This window comes from Manis javanica, chromosome 9, assembly GCF_040802235.1.
Source record: "Manis javanica isolate MJ-LG chromosome 9, MJ_LKY, whole genome shotgun sequence".
In the NCBI taxonomy this organism is placed as follows: Eukaryota; Metazoa; Chordata; class Mammalia; order Pholidota; family Manidae; genus Manis; species Manis javanica.
In genome coordinates this window covers 43449500-43461704 of record NC_133164.1, presented here as the reverse complement: position 1 = coordinate 43461704, position 12205 = coordinate 43449500, and the positions used below count along the sequence as shown (strand labels likewise).

The following is a 12205-nucleotide window of genomic DNA, read 5'->3' as shown; positions in this document are numbered from 1 at the left end:
GTTGGCCAACTTATACTTCTTTCAGATGTTATAAATAAATCTGGAAGTGTCTATAATTTGCCCTCACTTTAGAATATAATTGAACTCAGTACAATTATTGTCTCTTGGGACATTTTACTTTTTAAAATCTATCTTCTTTTGCTGATAAAAAGTCAGCTCATGTGGATTGTCAATTCTGAAAGTTCATTTGTCTTTTCTCTATTGCTTCCAAGATTTTCTCATGATTTTTACATGTGATTACATTATCCTGCAGTTGTACTTTGTGTTTAAGAATGAATTTGTTTTTATTTATCTTATTCACAATAATGTGTGCTTCCTTAGTATGAGTCTCATGTCTTTTTTCACTTCTGGAAATTTTTTAGCCATTTGCTCTTCATAGCCAGAGATTTTCATTTTATCTTCCACTTCTCTTAACTCTTCTTTCATGTCTTACATCTTTTTATTTCTCAGTGCTGTGTTCTGGATTACTTCCAGAGATTTATCTTTCATGTCACTAATTTTCTCCTCTGCTGTATGTTACTTAACAAGTCGATTGAATTTTTTTAAATGACTATTGTTTCTTTTCTATGATTTTTTTAATGGTCCAACTTCTTTCACCTTTAATGGTCTGCTCACTTAAAAACATGTATGTTCTATCTCTTTAAACATTTAAAACATGTTTGTATTAAGTTCCCCTAGGATTTGTTTATCATCACAGTGTGAAATCTCTATGCTGTTGGCTCTGTGAGTTTTCTTGTTTGTCAGTGAACTTTGCTCATATAATTATTGCTTATGAGTTCATCTTCGGTAAGAGTTAACCTAACTAGCAGTTTCACAGGGCCCAGGGGGCATCCCTGAGGGCTGGTTTCACCTTGCCTCTACTGAGGTTCTGAGCTAACTAACATGGGTGGTGTGAATTTAGATCCTTTGATCTGAGCATAGATTTGACTCTTCCACGTGACTATTTCCTCCATATTTCCAGGCAGATGGCTATCTCAGGGCTTTATTGCCCTCATGGCAGAACAATTCTTTCTTCCCTTCTCACTTTAGTCAGGGAGTGGAGTTCTTGCTGTTTGTTGGATCTGTACCTTAAGTCTTATCTCCACAAAGTATTAAAGTCCCTATTATGGTATCTGCTGCCTCATGGACAGTGCAGCTTTAATTCCTTTTTACTCTGAGCCTTTAAATCCTTTCTTCATTTATGTAACCTGGACATTTTTTTTCTAGTGTCGAAGTTGGCTACATACTATTAAAATAAATTTAAATGTTTTATTGAGATTCATTTTGTTGTCCTTGTTGGAAGGATAGAGGAATTTTCTGGATCTGCTTAGCCTACCATCTTAACGGGAAGTCATTCTAGGTCTATCTTTAGCCAAGTTTTTTTTTTTTTTTTTACTCTGCTAGGGATTAGGTGTTCAAGAAACCGTTGTTGAATTGTTGTACAATGGAATATGCAGCATATTCTGGCCAAGTTGAACCTTGTATAGAGGAGCTTTAAATCAGCATTATGAAAAACACAAAGAGCAGGTGGTGGTAGTGTGTCAATTTGCTGACTCATTTTATAATGGAATTTTTTCCCCCTTTTTACCATTTGCTTGCCTGTTAGGCTTATCTGAGAAATTTATTCTTTATAGCTCTGTAATTAAGTGAAGGAGTCTTGGCCTTTGATCTTGGCAGATTCTGGGTTTAAATTCCACTGGTGCTATGCTCAAATGTTCAAGTCACATGGTAGGCACTCAATATTCACTTGTTGAAGGAAAAAATTAATGAATATATGATCTTACCATCAGTTCCTCTGAAGTAAAATATGGATGATGACAGTGACCACCTCATAGGCCTTTGATAATTGTGAGCTCAGCCATGGAAAACATCTAGCATAGTGACTAGCAAGAGTAAAAGCTTGATAAACGTTAACCAGGTCCTGGGCATAGAAGAATTTAAGTGATTATATATCCCTTTACTTTTTCTTATATTTCCTTTATCACTTCCATCGTCTAAAACTTCTTTTAAAAATGTCTTCTCTGTATATAGGGTCATACACATAGATGGTAGTAAGATCCCAATTTGAACTAACAGTTCTGTGGTTTCTTCCTCTAGGCCAAAATTCTGAAAAAACAAAGCAACTGATATTTTTCATATTTGTAACAACAGAATGGTTGATCTCCAGGTAAGTGTTTATTATATTATTAGAAAAACTGGATCAAGAAAGTAGAAGCTAAATAGAGGTCTAGCATCTTGCACTAGTGAAAATACCATAACATGTTATTCTAAAAGAAAAAAAATGCTTTCCTGATTTAATAGGTGTTAAAAACAAGGGAGAAATAAAAAGACAAATTTCCTTAAGTTCATTCTTATTTTCACTTATCACTTTTTTAAAGGGAGTTAAAATATCTTAAAGAAAATTAGATTATCATATAGTTTTGTGCTATTATATTCCCTTTAACATTCAACTATAATTTATGTAATTTAACTATAAATTTAGAATTCTATTGTATCTCCCTGCTTGATAAATACAGAAAGTTATAGTGTCATCTTGTGGAAAAGTGCAGAACTGCATTGTATTAACATTTGAATAAATTGAAATAGGTGGAGAAGGGAATATAGAGCTAAAGAGTTGTACGTAATGAAAATTAATCAGCATATTTCTGTAAACTTAGCTAGATTTAATATTAAATGAATAGAATCAGGTAGATTTTCCACCCTCCTAGATTTTCCTGTAGCAGGGACAATAGAAAGAAAAGGTTAACTTTCTGAATTGAAACTACGACAAGAATTACCAAATTTCAGAACGTTTTGATTCCAAAGGGAGAAAGAACAGGAATAAATTATGCCTGATGCTCTGAATTTCAAAACTATGTACATGATTGAGCCAAAGATGTTGCTGAACACAGTTCAGAGGAGAAGGCCTTGTTGCCAACACTGGATAAACACCTGCACCATGTACATATCAGAAGCTACGCAAAGCAGGGACACCCTCGAGTTGTCATAGGAAAAGAATCTGGGAGAGCTGACTGACGTTACTATAACTTATAGAAAAGAGTTATCCTGTATGAATGAAAGTGACTCCAGAATATTTACTTCAATTTGTTACAGGAAGAGCCAGGGAACGTTTGTTTTTAGCCTCAATATGAAGCTCATATAGGTAAATTCAAGGATCTTTGAATGATCTGATGTAATAGACAAATGCTGCTACTCACCCACTGACTCCGGAACTCAGGAACTCTGTCCTTGCCACTTACGTTAGTTCACCCCACACACGTGCATGATGAAACAGCTGCACATGACCATCAGGGTAGGACAGAGATCTGGTGAAGGTATCAACATAGGAAATGGATTATATCTGAGGCTTAATAAAGTGCCAGATGAAATAACAAAGAAAGACTGTTAACAGAGAGAAAGAAAATGAAGATAAGGAGACAGAATCTGGGAAGCAGTGATGGCTAGGGGTGCAAGGTCATCAGGTCAGGTGAAGGCATTGTAATAGCACTTGAGATGGGCTCTCATTTTTGTCATCTCATTTTGATGGCCAAAAGATCACACTTCTGGGAGGTATGCTGAAGAAAATGCCAAGGACAAAGGAAAGACTGGAGAAGAAGAATAATGAAAAGAAAGGATCATTCCCTCATGATCCTGCTCCCGTTACCAATATTTTGAGTTCCTTCGCTGATCTAAGCAGAGGTCCATGGGAGTTGTCAGTTAAACAGTTTCTCTGTGTCTACTCCCTCCTGCATGTTTAACGAAGTGGTCCTGCACATGCACTGAGCCATGAAACTGAAGGAATTTTGTTCTTAAAACCTTGCTTTGAATGTTCTTTCCTTCATGGATTTAAGTTAGATCCTTTAATGCTATAATAATTTGGTTTCATATTGAATGTCCTTTGGGCTTTCATTGTCATTTTTTTTTAAGTAGTTTTCCATGAGTTCAAAATAATCCTTTTGGCAAAAAAGCAATTCAATTATAGTGACAGCATAAAAAGCCCAACATGATACAATCCTCTGGTGAGATCAGATTTCGTGCTAAACCCAGACGATTTTATAAAACTGAAATTTGTATTTGCATTCTGAAACTCTCACCTGAAAGGCTTGATCAGAACTTAAAGCTTCACATAAAAGTCAATCTCTGATCTGTATAAGGCACAGCTGAATTAAGAGTTTAAGTGACTTGTTGAGGGCCATATATTACAGCCTTTTAACCAGGTTTGAAAATATAGTTGTTGGGCACCAGATCTCCCTCTACATCCTTCCACTCACAGGCAACAAAGAAAATGTCCAGTTCCTTCCAGAGGAGATTTCTCATGCCACAGGAAAGCTTAACATACATTCCCAGCATCACCAGACCACTAAGTAGATTGTATGGTAACTAGTTTTATTTTAAACAGCACCATTCTCTGAAGACCTAATACTGATGTCCTATTCAAATTATGGATGCACCAGTTAATGGCAATGTGACTTTAACCTCTCTGTCTCAATTATATTCAATCCAGAAAATATGCCAATATTAGTTATCTCTCAGGCTTTTATGAGATATTACAGTCCTTGGCATATTTAAGCCCTCTATAGTGTTAGCTATTCTTATTATAGTATACAAATAAATCAACGTATAAATGCAAATTTATAGCATGTATATGTTTATACACTATTAATGCTCATAAGGATGAGATCATAGAATTTGGCATTGTATGCCTGGAAAATGGAATTTCCTAAGTGGCGACTGAGGACCAAAGATGAGAAATTAGAGGCCAGAGAGAGAGAATTCTGTAAAGATTTAAGTGGAGCAAAGGAAGAAGATTAGGGAAATAGCTGTGTAGAGAGATCCTTTGGTAGACACAGGAGTAAAATTGTTTGTTGTGAGTGGGTGTTGAGCAAATATTTAGAGTAGGATTTGATGGCAGAGGTTTTAGAGTAGGACCAGAAATACTGCAATGAATCAGGAGCAGTGTAGGGGTGGGGGAGTTACTGAAGAAGCAGCACAGACCAGAGAAATTTGGGAAACTTCTTTCCATCCTCAGTTTCTCACATATTTATCATAGCATCTATAAATCTTTATAGCTTGAACTTAATTGTTTATATTTCCATTTTCCTTTATTACTATTCAAAATGAGTGCCACCTGGGAACAGCATGGGTCTCATGCTGGGAGCTGTTCAGAAATACAAGCTCTCAAGCCCCACCCCAGACCAACTTCATGCACATCCACGTTTTTAAAGAGATGCCCTTGTGTTTCCTGTGCCTGTTTAAGAAGGGCCACTTCCATAGGCCTTCTGCTTCTAGCATGGTGCCTGGCACTTAGTCAATGCTGAATGTAAGTTAATTGAATGAATCAAGTTGAATTCCTGGAGGCCCCCAAATTGAGCTTCAGATGGAGATGAGAAAAGTAATTCTAATCCCAAACCAAAGCCTTGACCTAGAGCGAAACTTCAGTGGCTGTAGAAACATAGAAAAATTACCTGCATGAGGGTTAGAAGTTAGGTTCTAGGTTCTGTAAGAGGAAAGAACAGAGTGATTAAGGATTGGAGCTAGGATGCACCTGGGTCCTGGTAAGGAAGCCCAGGAAATAGCCCACAGAGACTCTGTGAATATAGTTCATGTCATGAGACCCCTTCCACAGCAGTACCGTATGTCATGTTCTTAAAACAAATGATGCCTTGTGTCCTATACTGAGGGAGACTCTGAGTGGCAGTGGCACAGGCCTGGGATGGGGGCAAATAGTCCCACCCTACCTCTGGGGGAGGGGGGTTATCAGGTAGTTTTGTTTAGAGGATTGACTCAAGGATCTTAAATTGCAAAAGGTTTAAGTAGAAGAGGCTCCTCCCTACTCACTCCTTCTGGACCACATTTTTAGGTGAACATAGAAAAGTGCCACTAAGATAATAGTTTAATATTAACAATCTTAATATCGGCATTTGGAGTTGACCCTAACTCATTGGCTATGCTAAGAACGATTTTGAAGTGTTCACTCAATACAAATTTAAAAGATTCATTTTCAAGACTTCCTTTTTAAAAATTAGTATCCCTGTGTTTTAATTTAACTTTGAAAAAACAGAATCACCTTTCAGTTGTTCCCCTTACATACAATCAGCCCCTAATTCTTGTCTGACATGTCTTCACAATCTGTCGTGCATAAGTTTCTCCCCTTACATTTCTGAAGCCACTCCTCTGATTCAGATGTCTGGAGCAGTCTTCTCACTGGAATTTGGCATCAAGGTTGGAACTCTGGAATCTGGGAGAATTGGACTTGTCCTTCTGCTTCAGCCCTTGTTACATATGTGACCTTAAATTGACCTCTCTGCTTCAGTTTCCTCTTCTGTAAAATGGCAATAATGGTGGCCTTTTCCGCATTGAATTGTTATACAGAAGTGAGTCCTTGTGTGTAAGTTAAAGGTGTCTTAGTGCTTAGGAGCAGAGACTCCAGAGTGAGACTGCTTGGGTAAATGTTCTGCTACCAACTACCTCTGTGTCAGGCAAATTGTGTCACCTGTCTTTGACTCAGTTTCTTCAGTTGAAAAATGGTAATAATGATCATCTTTACCTCATGGAGGTTTTATAGGAATTAAATGAGCACAGTGCTCCATAGTGTCTGGTACATTCTAAGTGCTGTACACGTGCTTCTTAATTTAAAAATTCCACACAAGAGGTGCCCGACAATGTTTTTCTACTGATTGCCTTGATTTTCATCACTGCATCAATCCATCCCCATTGATCCCTTATGAATCTTCCTAAAAACATCCCTCTCAGCCTTAGTTAGAATAGTGTGGCCACAAATAATAGGAAACCTGACCAATAGTTGCTTAAACTATAATATATTGTGGGCAAAATTGCAATTTCCAGAATCTCTCACCTGGATTTAGTACATCTCCATATCAATAGGTATTTCCAAGGGGTGGAGAGAAGTAGTCCATCTCCATATCAATAGGTAATTACATGGGCTGGCAACGGGTCTGGAGAGGTTGCATGGAGCTTTCCCTTCTTCTGCAGCCTGGTCAAGAGAGAGATGGAACAACTGCTTATAAGAATTAAACTGGTTTCTTAAACTTTATTTCTCCCTTTGACTGATTTTGGTTTCAAAGAAATTTTGCCCTGGGATGTTCCCCCTGGAGTTACATATATCTACAGCTTACTTAACTGGTCATCTGAGAGTAGATGGGCCCAGCCCTGATTCAACAGTTCAGTCATGTCATCAAAGACCTGGGCTTCGTGAATCCTCCCACTTAGTCATTCTCAGCATCTGGGAGAGATCTTTCCTCATGGACCCATGATGGCTGCTGAAGTTCTATGCCCTACATCCCTACACAACAGAATTCACAGCATGACTTCAGCAAGGTGAACCAGATGCAGAAGTCGATAGCAACATGATTTTCTCCTTGTATATCTTTCCTTTTTTTTTTTTTTTTTTCCAGAAGCACTCCGTATATTTCCCTTAACAGCTCATTGCTCAAACTTGTGTTACATTGTCAGAGCTGGTGGCCAACATCCACTAAAGCTAGGCAAACTAAAGGAAGGAACGGTTGTGGAGAGGCAGTGAATAATTCCAGCCTGCCAAACAAGCTCTAGCCTTCTTAGGTACTGAGACCCCTCTGTGATGTGGCCCTTTCATGGGCTCCTCATGGGCCTCTTCTGCAAGAGTCTATATTGGTGCCAAGCTATCCTATCAGCCATTACCCAAACTGCCTGTATTTTCCTGTCCTCCTTTCCCTATATTTTATTGACTGTAATATGTGTATCATTTCTCCCTCTTCTAGCTACCATGACACACACGTTCCTGCTAATCTCTGCATGTTAAAATGCAACCTTTCCTTAAAAGTCTGGATTACATGTCTTCTCCTATCATCCCTGATCATCCAAGACAGAAAAAGCTTTCCTTCCTTGATTTTCCTCACATTGTTTTATATTATTTAAACGTTCTGTGATATTTTAGTTGGGGAAAGGAGGTATATATTTTTCACTTTCATGTTCCATTTTGTCAACTACACTGGATAATAATTATAAAACCATTGAGTGTTTAATATTAGCAAGGCATTAAGACATTGAACATGTCTTTACCTGTGTCACCTCATGACACTAACTTTTTAAAAGTGAGTATTTCCTTTATAAAGAGGAGCAAACTAAAGTTAAGAAAGATTTAGGGGCTTGCATTAAGATCATCAGATTTTAAGTGACTGTATTTAAGTATTTAAGTGGCCTATATTTTCAGATGGTATGCTATATGGCTTCTTAATGTAGTACTTTTCAAAGTAGTAAGTCCTCATTTTTTATTTAAGTGAATGAAAGACTATTTGTATAAGCTGGCTAGTAAAGATAACCAGTCTGTGTAATATGTGCCCTTCACTCACTTCTCTCCCCCTTGAGTTAAACCAAAGAAACAAAATTGTGTGTTTTATGTAGGTTAAAAAATCTGTATATCTGCCTAGAACCTTTCTTATTTTACCTTAGCCATATAGTCTTTTATTCAACACAAGAAAATACATGCATTATTTGGGAACAGATTGCTTGTTATATGTCAAGCAGTATGCTAAGGCACAGTACTTGTGGCTCCATCTAATCCCCTCAACAGAAAGTGACTTAAACATATAGCAGTTCTTATTATCTCCCTTAACAATTGATGGGTAGTGCTAGGTGGGTATAGCAGCTTAATGATGTCAGATCTCAAGATTGATATCTCTGCAATTCTCTTGACTTTTACCTCAGGGGTGCAATATGGCTGCTGCAACTCCAGACTTTACATCCTCACACAACTCACAGATTTTCCAGACTTCTCATATCTCAATGGCTACAATCAGATTACATGCCAGCCCCTAGACCACTAGTCATATTTTTTCCCTGAGATCAAGAATTTACCTGAACTAAACTGGGATTCTGCTAGTAAAAATGAAGGGAAGGGGAATGGTTTTGAGTCACCAACAAACATTGTCTCCCCAGATAGGTAGTATAGGAGTAATACAGGTTCTTGTCCTGATAAAGCTGACTCCTCACAAGGGAGACAGATACTAAATTTAAAAATTAAAAAAAATTATACATTGTAATGAGTGATAAGAAGGAATTAAACAAGGATTTGTGGAGTAGATTGATGTCTGCTTAAAGATTGAGTCTTTCTGGAAGGACCCCACTATGGAGGTGACATTTAAACTCATTCAAAGAAGGAGAATGGAGGAGAGAGGAGTGCAGAGCAGACAGGAGTGTGTGTGCATTCTTCATGTTTTTTATTTTCTGCATTTTATGATGTTTTACCACTTGGGGGGCCTTTTAGGCAAAGGGAAAGATTATCCTTCCCAGGGCTAGCCAAGTCTCTGCATAGCAAAGGGCTGGTCTATGAGCACTCCTAGGAGCAAACTGACCACCTTGAATCTATACCCACTTCATGGGGTTCTCACACACCAAGCCAGTATTACCCCTGTTCTAGGTCATCCCAAGGCCATACACCAGGCAACTAGAGATCACTGCTGTGGCCTGAAGTCCGATGGAATGATTCAAACTAGCTAATCCTCAACTGCTTCCTCTAACTTGTCCTGCCTTTCCTGTGGAAACCCCAATAATGGCTTTGGCCAAGGCTCTCCCCTCCCATGACCCAAGCCTAGCACTTCCCCCTTGGCCCTGTGTTGTATGTGTGCCCCTTTGTCTTGGGAAATGTAAGTAATAAAAAATCTCCTTTCTGTGGCATCAGCTTCTCTGTGTTGTTACTCAATCACCTTCTTAAATTAAAACCCAGGCATAGAATAGAGTGGAAGCAAGTGTGAAGACCCTTGGTGAGCACTAGAGAAAATAAAAGAAAGCATGTGTGGCTGCTTATTCACTATTTTAAGATTGGAGGGGGATGAAAACTTCTAGCTCTCCACCAAAACCATTCTCTTCTTTTTGCAGCACCAGAACACAGCCAGGGTAAATGACCACCCCACCCCATCAGACTCCCACTTGGGTGTAGCCAATAGAGTGTTAGGGGAGTGATGTATGAAACTTTCAGGCCAGTGCCTCAGACAATGGATGTACCTTCCTTGTCCTCTCTTTTCCCCCCTTCCCACTGACTGCACCCTCTTTTTGGCAGTGATTCAGCTTTGGATATTCATATGAGGACACTTGTTCTCAAAGTGTTGTCTCAGATCAATAGCATCAGCATAAACTTGTTAGAAATGCAGACTGTCTAGCACCAACCCAGACCTACTGAGTCAGAAACTGCAGATGAGGACAAGCAGCTTGGGTTCTAACAAGTCTCCACGTGATTCTGATCAATGCTCAAGTTTGACAGCCACTGTTGTAGGTAAAAGAGGAGATGCAAAATGCAAGAAACATGAATCCCTGAGTGTCTAAATGGAATAAAGCTGGATTTTTTACTCTGGAGCACAGGAGAAGGTTTTGAGTGGATGATTATCAACTTCGGGTGATTTTCAAAGCCATGGGAATAGGTATAAGATAACCTAGGGAGAGATTTAGAGGGAAATAAAAAGAGAACAGAGGATTGAGGCATCAGTGACTCCAACACTTACAAGGAGGGAAGAAGAGGAGGAGCCTAAAGAGGAGTCTGAGAAGTGGGGACTAGAGAACCAGATGGCGAACTACAAGGGTGATGTCATGGAGGTCAGGAAGGCAGAGTGTTGGAGGGAGTGGTCGCATCCTCTGCTCAATGCAGAATTTGTGCCTCTTAGACGGGAGCAGTGCTTTGTTAAACTAGCCCCTGACTCAAGGATGAGTCTGACTGAGTTAAAACAATACCACTCTCTTGCCGATGTTTGGTTGAAGAATGAATGTGAGGCCCAATTCTGGGCAATAAGATACAAAGACAAGTGTATTAGAGACTTCAGTGAAAATTCTTCCTTTCTTATAATAGAAAGCAACAGAAAGCTAGTGTCTGTCTCCCCCATTGGATGTAAATGATATGGCCCTGATTGTTACTGGTAGGTATCACTGGCTTAAGAATCATGCTTTATTTTAATCCTTTTTCTGACTTTTGCAAAGAGGAAGTTTCCCTTTTTCATTGTGACAATCTATTTGCCCCCTCTTTAAATGAGGGACCATGAGGGCATCATTTTAAGGCCATAGTTTATTTATTTGTAAAATGTGGATAATGCTAATACCTACCTCATAGAAGATGAAGCTGGCATTTTGGACACCTGTGCAAAGAGATGAAAAGAATCAAAGTCCTTAATGACATGGTTGAGCTTCTGAATCAACTAAAGCAAACGTTCTGCTTGTGAATTCATACTTTTCCTTGTCGTTTAGTGTGTTTCATTTAGGATTTCTGTTACTTGTGACTGGAAGCAGCATATCTGAAACAGTGATAGATGAATCCTATTTCTATTTTTGTTAGAAAGCCATTAGTTTACTACAAATTCTCAAGAAAGATTATTTGTATGAGGTATTATTCAAGTGTTGTAAAGCACTTTTCTAATAAGATGGAATCAGCAACCTAATATTATAAGACAACAAAAAAAAAGTTTAGGAATAATGGATTAAGCATTTTACCTATCGGAGAATGAATATGCATTTCCTATTAATGTATTCTTCCAAAATTCAAGTCATATTTTAATATTACAACCTCACTGACACTAATTTTTTGAATTCTCATTTGGCAGAAAAGGTATTGAAAGTCTATGTCTTACCTTTCCTTCAACCTTAAGCAATTGTACAAATTGAAAATTAGGTCTATGTAAAGACCATCCTGAATATTAAATATGCAAAATACTATAAACATCAAAATATATCCACACAAAGTCAATGTTTGACTGGTTGAAATATTTTTATCTTAATTTCATTTAGAAAATTGATCTATTAAAATACAACAAAGCTTAATACTTCAAATTAATTTATTTACCATTGGAACACTCAGGTTGTAGAAAAAATGGTAATCTAGAAATCAGGAGCTTTTTATATTAGTTCCACCCCTCGCACTAGTTACATAGTCTCAGGTACATAATTAACCTCTTGCTACTTATCTAAGAATGTAAGGAGAGATCGATCTTGGTAACCTGTAAGGTTCTTCCAGTTCTATAATTCTGTAAATTAAAATATGTCTTAAATTTTAAAAGTAAAAATAACTAGAGGCTCATTTTTATAAACATGCAAAATGTAGTCTTATTTCTAATTCCAAATTAGAATTTTCAATTCATAACTTCATCTCTTTTCAAACATTCCTCTTTGGAATTATTTACTAGAAGCAGGTAGGAAGCTCCTGTATAGATTAATTTAACTAAAATATCTGTGTACCATGCACTAGAAAGACACATTTTAAAGAGGGGGCAAA

At 37.9% G+C, this 12205-nt stretch overlaps 1 long non-coding RNA gene across 1 annotated transcript in view; it reads right to left on the bottom strand.

The window, feature by feature from the left end:
• Window positions 1–12205, bottom strand: part of LOC118973283 (uncharacterized) — an 81415-nt gene that overhangs the window by 18302 nt on the left and 50908 nt on the right. Inside the window, exons 3-5 of the long non-coding RNA XR_012121052.1 lie at window positions 11044–11075; window positions 6815–6952; window positions 3177–3284 (exon numbers count right to left, since the gene is read on the bottom strand). This is a non-coding gene — a long non-coding RNA (uncharacterized lncRNA). The remainder of the gene's footprint in view (window positions 1–3176; window positions 3285–6814; window positions 6953–11043; window positions 11076–12205) is intronic.